Consider the following 7,554-nt stretch of genomic DNA (forward strand, 5'->3'; position numbering starts at 1 on the left):
ACTGCAGACACTGGTGGATTCCCAGCTTTGTTTACCGTTTCTGTTGACATGCCCGCTGAATCACCGACACGTTCGGAGCCTAAAATTCCAACTTGACCCTAAAATACTGTAAATATTTTTCACCAGTTAGCGTCTTATGTTTTTTGACCCATTATCTGGATATTCATCGCAGTAATAGCTTTAAATTTGGACCCGTTCTCTGCTGCCTCTGACTGCAGCACACACACAACAAGCTGATGCCGAGAGTGAGTAAAGCGTGTTCAAGCAGTGCAGGTTTGGGGGGAAAAAAAAAAAACACATTTCTGCCAGGAAAGGGATTGTTGAAAGTGAAGTAAATCTGCCTCTGATTGCCCTCTGGCTAAGATAAAGGTGAGAGAACCCCCTCCTCCCCCCCTCCCCTGTTAAAGAGGTGTCTCGCTATAACACGTTGCAGTTTCCATGGCAGTGTTTATAGGTCAGACTTCGCAGCTAACCTCATTCTGGGCCTCGGGGAAGGAGAGTGAGAAATGAGATCATTAATGAGAGAGAATGAAAGTGAGAGAGCGGAGTCGGCGGCGAGGAGAGGGGAGTGGGGGGGGTGGAGACGCGGTGCGGGATTGAGGGAGTGCAAGCAAATAACTTCAAATAGTGTGAGTGATTGGTTGGAGTGGGAGATGCTGAGAGGCTGTCTATGCCAGTAGGGGATGCCCTCAGGATGTGTTTCCCTCCTCATTTATTTATTTCTCTTATTTATTTATACACCTCTCTGTGGACTCAGCCATTGGCCGAGCAGGCCAGGCCGGGGCTATTTCTATTTATTTCCCTCCGACTTCTCGGGGATTCCCTATTGGAGCTTTGTGATTGGCTGTGAGATTAATCTGACTAAGGTGGATCTGAACCGATCTCCTCCTCCTCCTCCTCCCCCCCTCGGCACCCCCTGTGGGGTGCACATAACGCTGTGTTGAGATTAGACCGCGGTAGCACCCCGACAACCTGTGTCAAAACAGCTGACTTGACTCCTACAGGTGTTGAGAGCAGATATGCATCAGCAGCATCTGTTGTGCCTGGAAATTAAGCTGTTTTGATAACCACACTTACGCTGCACAAAATGTAGAAAAGACGTTTCTGACGGAGATGTTGCTGTTTGCCGGTTAAGAAGAGGAACCGTGGCTATGAAGGCTCCATTAATTAAGCCTAATCCTGTGGAATATCTGTCCTTGTATCATTGTCAGAACCTGTTATATTTCTGGTACCAGCTGGAAGTTTTTTACCAAAGACTGTCGAGTATTTAATGTTTGGCCACGTGTTTACCCCAAATTTGCAACGGATGCAAATTCATGTTTTGTCTGTACACACTAAAACCTTTAATAATAACCATAAAGACTGAAGGACGTCAGCGGTGTAAAGACATCTTTAGGTTCGATACACACGTGACTCTGATTTTACTTCACCAAGAGTTAATAGAAATAGACTTTGAGAGGAAAATGTAGTAAACTAGTCAATTTCAAGTACCTACACACAACTTGGTTGCACCCAAAATGTTTCACCGAGCCTTTTGTTTCTGCAGTAAAGCATTTTAAGTGTTTTATTTTATTACTTTTATTTGTTGGTTCCCATACACATTGGTTATCTGTTGATATATTAATAAGTATAAATAAATCAACATTTTGATCATTTTAGATTTCTTTATTAGGCAAAGTAATTGCATCACGTTATTTGTTCTAAGACTAAAGTAAACTGAGAAGTTTTGTTTATTTTGGAAAATAAAAAGAAGGACTTTATCACTCAAACTAGGTTATTTAAAAGTTTCACTCAGAAATTGTTTTGGCGTTAAAAATATTAAAATGGTATGTAGCCCTGATTAGCAGTCTTTAGCTCATTTCAGTCATTGGTGGATTGATGAACACGATAGATCCAGTTATTGGGGAATACGTAATATGTGCACTGCTTCTCAAAAAGGAAGTGCCGAGTAGTCTAATCTGAAATTAGGTAACTTGCATCCCATTGAGCAAAGAAGCATGATTTCTAATATACCTGACAGGATCTACAGGATTCATTTTGATGGAGTAAAGGCATTTATTTGAGAGATTATTGTAGAGCCGCATTTGTTTTTAATCTGCCTCGGAACATGTTTGAATCCCGATCCAAACGGCGCCATTTAGCTACTTTAGTAGCGTTCGCTGCAGAGCCAGCCAAACATCACCTCATCCGGAGCACAGATGGGTCTGTTTGAGCCAGGTGCTTTAAAACCCAGCGTCTGTTAGGCCGCCGTTGAGGTGGGAATAAAGGAGTACAGGAGGCTCAGCGCATGCTGCAAGGCGCAGGTAGGAAAGCAACAGTCAGCTTGAGAAAAGGGCCGTGGATAATGGGTGGAGGAGGGGAGGGAACAGGCAGCCATAGTGGAACTAGCTGAGCAGGTTGAGCTAGTTCCTGGCTCCAGGACACGAATGCAGTTTAACTGCTGAGTATTTAGCACTCTGTCAGTTCCCCGGAGCTGTTGTTGTCTTCATAGAAACCTCCATCCACTTTGTAGTTGTGTAGCTGATGCTAATCTAGAAGCAACTTAAAGTGAGTACAGCACAATGAGCAATATAGTCTGTGGAGTCTTAAGATAATAACTAACCTCAATAATGTCATTTCTAGGAAAGGAAATTAATTCAGGGCCAAGAGGAAGGAGAGAGGAGACTTTCTTTGTGTACTTTTCGCTTTCAAATGTGTCAACATTATTGACGGAGTCTTTTAATGAATAACCGTAGTTGCTGATTGAAGAGGCACTCCGCCAATTTCACACATGAATGAATTTACCCTTCAGGAAGAGTTCAGATTTAGACAACTTTTTATTTATCTCAAAGAAGGAGCAATTCATTTGTAGCTTTACTCCCAGTCCATAGACGCAGCCTCAAAACTCACAGGCAACGTAAGTCATCAACATACATGTGTCCAAACAAAGGACGAGCAGCGGCAAAAATCTATTTTGCTATAGTTAAATACTGGAGGCGTGGAGTTTGTAACGTGAGCATTAAGGACGAAGGGGGCGGGGTCTAGTGAAAGAAACTCTAAAAGTTGCATTATGGGAAATGTAGGATCCTGTGTTGGTGGACTTTGACATTTTCGCCGTTCTTTTGGAAACGTTATGGAAGTGTAATACTTAATCGCTTGAGATGAAATAGTCTTCAAGGGAGCTTCACGTTAGCAACACCAGTGTGGTACCTCTCAATCGATATAGTGAATCCAGTGTAGAGGATTATATTATATTTTGGTATAAAAAGCCTGCTTATACAACCAGCCCACCTCCTCCATTGTGGCTTCAGCAGAAGTAAAGCAGGCTTTTGCTGTCACCGTCCGGCTTTCATACTTCCTGGAAGTGACACTTCCTCTCCATGTCAACCAAAAACTACCAGACACACCACCAACTTCCCTCCCACCTTCCCCGTCTCCTTGTCCTTTCCCAGCTCTTTTGTACACCCTTTTTCTCCACTGTGGGGCTAATCCCACTCAGAACCGCCCACTGGTTGTGATGCTCCTGGTTTGTGATGTGTCTGAATGTGCTCCAGACAGACAGAGAGGTCACATGTTGTCCACACACTCACGCCCGAGTTTGTTTTTCTGTCTTCTGTCCTCATGTTCATCTTGCCTTTTGCAAATAAGAGGCTTCATCTGGAGCGGTTTTATCTTTAAAGGCTTTATGTTGTGTACTTTATTCTAACAGATGTATATTTGCCTTTAAAACAATGTTCTGATGGAGTACACTCTGTACCTTTTCATCGACTTTAAATCAACACCTTGAGCATATGGTAGATGAGAGTATTTTTAATGATGAAAGGCATACATTCATGCTTTTCTATTGGTTGCCTAATTATTTGACTGGAGGTCCTATTTTCCCCACCTTTTTTAAATGTACCAGTAGCCTATCAGGACCCCACCCTCGCATGAATCCAGTCTTATCCAGAGCGCATTTGCAAAGCTGAGGGACCACCCACATCACAACAACAGACACCCCCAACCCCCCTCCCCCCTTTAATGACCTTTAATGTTATGAGCCAAGCCTCCTGATCTGGAACCGAGGGATCTTCCAGTCTTGGTGCTGATCAACTCTGAGTCCCCCCCCCCTCCACCATTCCCTGCTCAGCCCAGCCCAGCTCTGCTCTCCTGCTGCAGCTAAGCTTGTTTTTGCGACATAGCTCTGGAGCAATCAGCCTGACAAGGCCGGCCCACTTTTCTCCCTCTCTCCTACCCAGCCCAACCCCCTCCGTGCCTTTCTCAATATTACACTCTGGGTTTTTTTTTGCTGCATTTCTCTCTCTTTTTTCCTGTTTTTATATATATATATTTTTTTTCACACTCTGCCTCTCTCTCTCTCGTTCCTCTTTCTGCCTATATTCTCGTTTTCTCTTTCCATCGCCTCCTCCCCCTCCTCCTCCTCTTCCCTTCCTCGTTCTCTCTCCTCTCAGTAAATCAGCTTTCATAACGCTGTGCAGCGCAGCCTTGTTTTGCGAAGCCTCTGACGCTTGACGGCATTCAGAGTCCGGGGCCAGTTTCCTGTTGCTATTCTGGGGCCCTTGCTTCCTGTGTGTGCATGTCTTATTCAGATTCCAGGGTGCCTCTCACTCGCTCTCACCCCCTCCCTCCCTCCTCTCAGCTCGTCTGTTTCTCTCCCTGCTCCCTCTCTGTCTCACCCTTTTCTTTCCTCTATGTGATTTTTAATTAATGTACTTGAGAAAATTCAATCTGCTGACAAAGTGTGTTGTTTTGCATTTGCCTCAGTGAATTGTTTCTCAGCCTTTCTAAAACCCAAGCCTGTTTTGCGCTTGTGACCACACCACATATACAACACACACACACACACACAACACACACACACACACACACACACACACACAGAGAGAGAACACTCTCCCTCTCCCTTTTGCTCTCTCCGCTCACTCACTCCACACACACCACACACACACACACACACACTCACACTCTCCCATGCCCCTCCCCTCTGCCTCATTTCTGCTGGCTGAGCTAGTTTTGCAGCACAAAGACTGTGGCTGACTGCAGCACTGTTTGTCCTCTGCTTTCTCTCCGGCTCTCGCTGGAACGAGCTGCTGAGCCTGCGATGGATGAAACCGGGCCCCACAATGAAATTAACTCTCACTCTATGAAATACCTCTATATTATTATTTCCCCCCCCCCTCTCCCCAGTTAATTCCTGCTGGTTGTCGGTTGCTTTGGTAGCGCCCCCTATACGTGCTGTGTGTGTGTGTGTGTGCTGTGAGACAGTTGGAGGGGAGGGGCGTCGCTGCTCTGGAAAGCAGGCAGACAGGCTGTAGGGGTCTGGACACCCCCCCTCCACACCTCACCCCTCTAGCCCCCTCGCCCTCGTATCTCCTCACCTCGGGCCGGGCAGCTGCCTGCCTCACTTGGGCATCTGTGCGCTGCCCTGGGACTCCCTGCTACTATTGTGATCTCTACAAAAGCACCCCCCCCCCCCACTCCCCCCCCCCCCCCCCCCCCCCCCCCCCCCCCCGACCCCACACACACACACACACACACACACCATCTCCCCCATTATTCACAGCAATCAGATGCCCCCCCCCCCCCCCCCACCCTCCTCCTCCTCCTCCATCACCTCCCTTCCATCTACTGTGTGTTAGCTACACACACAGACTGCTGCAGTGTTTGTGTGCCTTGCACACCCCTCTTTTTTTTTTGTTACCCCCCACAGAGAAGCGCAATTAGGCAAATGTGGAGCGTTTAAAAAAGAACTCCCTACGTATTGATTAAGATTCATCGTTGGCCTTTATTTTCTTTTTTTTTGCCCGCATCACACAGGAATGTTAAAGCAGTATTGATCAGTGTCAAATGAATTGTATTTTCCATGCCGTAGCATTACGAGACTCTTTTTCAGAATTAGGCTGGTTCACTCTTTTAGTCTTTTTTTTTGGTGTCTTGTTGTTATCCTTCCCACGTGGCTGCCGGTGACGAAGTAGCAGTGTAATGCTGATCTCTGGGGAGCCGGAGGGTAGCTCGTCTGTGGAGGTAGTAGACCATGGTGTCTGTGGCTCTGATACGCCAGACAAGATATCTAACCCCAGCAGGGGTGCTCCCAGGCTCTGAGCAGTGTGTCACCCTGCTGGCCCTGCTCACTGTCCACGCCTGCATTTAGGAGAAATGAGATAACACAACCTGAGAGACGTTGATTTCATCCGCTGAGTAGGTTTTTTTTTTTTGAGCCATCTGCTCATCAGCTCGTGTTTACGTCACCGCGTGGAGTGGCTTCAGACTTGATTGGTGCACCTATAGGTTTCTCTTTCTGTGTATAGAGAGTTCATCTTGTGAAGCCCTGTAATGGCTGCTGCTGCTGCTGTATGAGGTAGGGCCTGCCTTGCTTCTCCTCCTTTCTCCGGTTCTTTCCTCATAGTGGGATGGAGAGTGCCCCCTTATGGTTGAGCTCAGCCCTGCAAAACCTCGAGCTGGGGCTGGAGCTGCCTCCCTCCAAGCCATCGGTGGTCTTCCCAGAAGCTCCTTGTAGCTCGGCGCCCCCCCGCAGGTGGGACCCTTGGGCCGTCGGCTTGAGGCGTCGGCAAACACCACCTGTCACTCGTCTTGTCCGACACCTGCAACATTCTGCTTGTCGTCCCTCGGCGCTGCAGCACGGAGTCATTACGGGCGTTTCATCGACTTAGGCGGCCTGCGCTTTATTTTCTCTGAGTGCCTACGGTGTTTTTATCACCTGTGTGTGGAGATGGAAGTGCTCTGATAGTGGTGGTCTAGGAGATAATATGCTTCTAGGCTCCGTTAAGTCAAAGTCAGCATGTTCAGAGGCTGTAAGAAAGAGAACAGAAAACACCCTTTAGAAACAGTGCGGAGAATATATCACTTGATCTTCGGCTCTTAAAGGGAAGAGATGGCTTTTCCCATGACCCTGTTTCGGATATCAAAAAGCCCACTTTGCCCCCCGAGTGAGTGGTGAACGTTCAGTTGCCGGAGTGTTTTTCTCGGTGTCAAGGCCGTCTGCATGTAAAACATACAACATCAGGGATTCGAGAAAAACACCGCAAAGAAGTTCAAGATTCTACTGGTTTGTGTTTGTCCACTCTGTGTCAGTCCTCAGTGCATAAGGCCTGGAGGCTGAGAGTGTAATTAAAGCGGTGGTGGAGCAGGAGGAGGGTGAGGGGGGACACGCTTTGGTGCGTCTCTGCGTTTCCTGTACAATGACGGGCTGCTTCTTTTGTAGTAGCTGACTGCACCGTGACCCTGCCAGGCACGCCAGGGAGGCCGTCGAGAGAGGAGAGAGAGAGAGACAGATAGAGGAGGGAGGGAGGAGAGAGAGAGAGAGAGAGAGAGAGAGAGAGACCAGATAGAGAGAGGGAGAGAGAGAGAGAGAGAGAGATGGAGCAGCAACAGGGGGAGGGGACTGTGTCTGCTCTAATGTGTCAACCACGTGGATCACAGGAACCCATAGCAGCTCTTGAGATGCAGCCATTTCTTCTCCCTTCACCTCCCCCCTCTCCTCTCTCTTCCTCAGACTATCGCCTCGCCACAGAGGATATGCGATGTGCATGTGTGCAAAGATCCAGTCGGAGTGAG

This window comes from Cebidichthys violaceus, unplaced genomic scaffold (assembly GCF_023349555.1).
Source record: "Cebidichthys violaceus isolate CVI_PGR_0920_01 unplaced genomic scaffold, fCebVio1.0.p SCAF_280, whole genome shotgun sequence".
Taxonomy (NCBI): Eukaryota; Metazoa; Chordata; class Actinopteri; order Perciformes; family Stichaeidae; genus Cebidichthys; species Cebidichthys violaceus.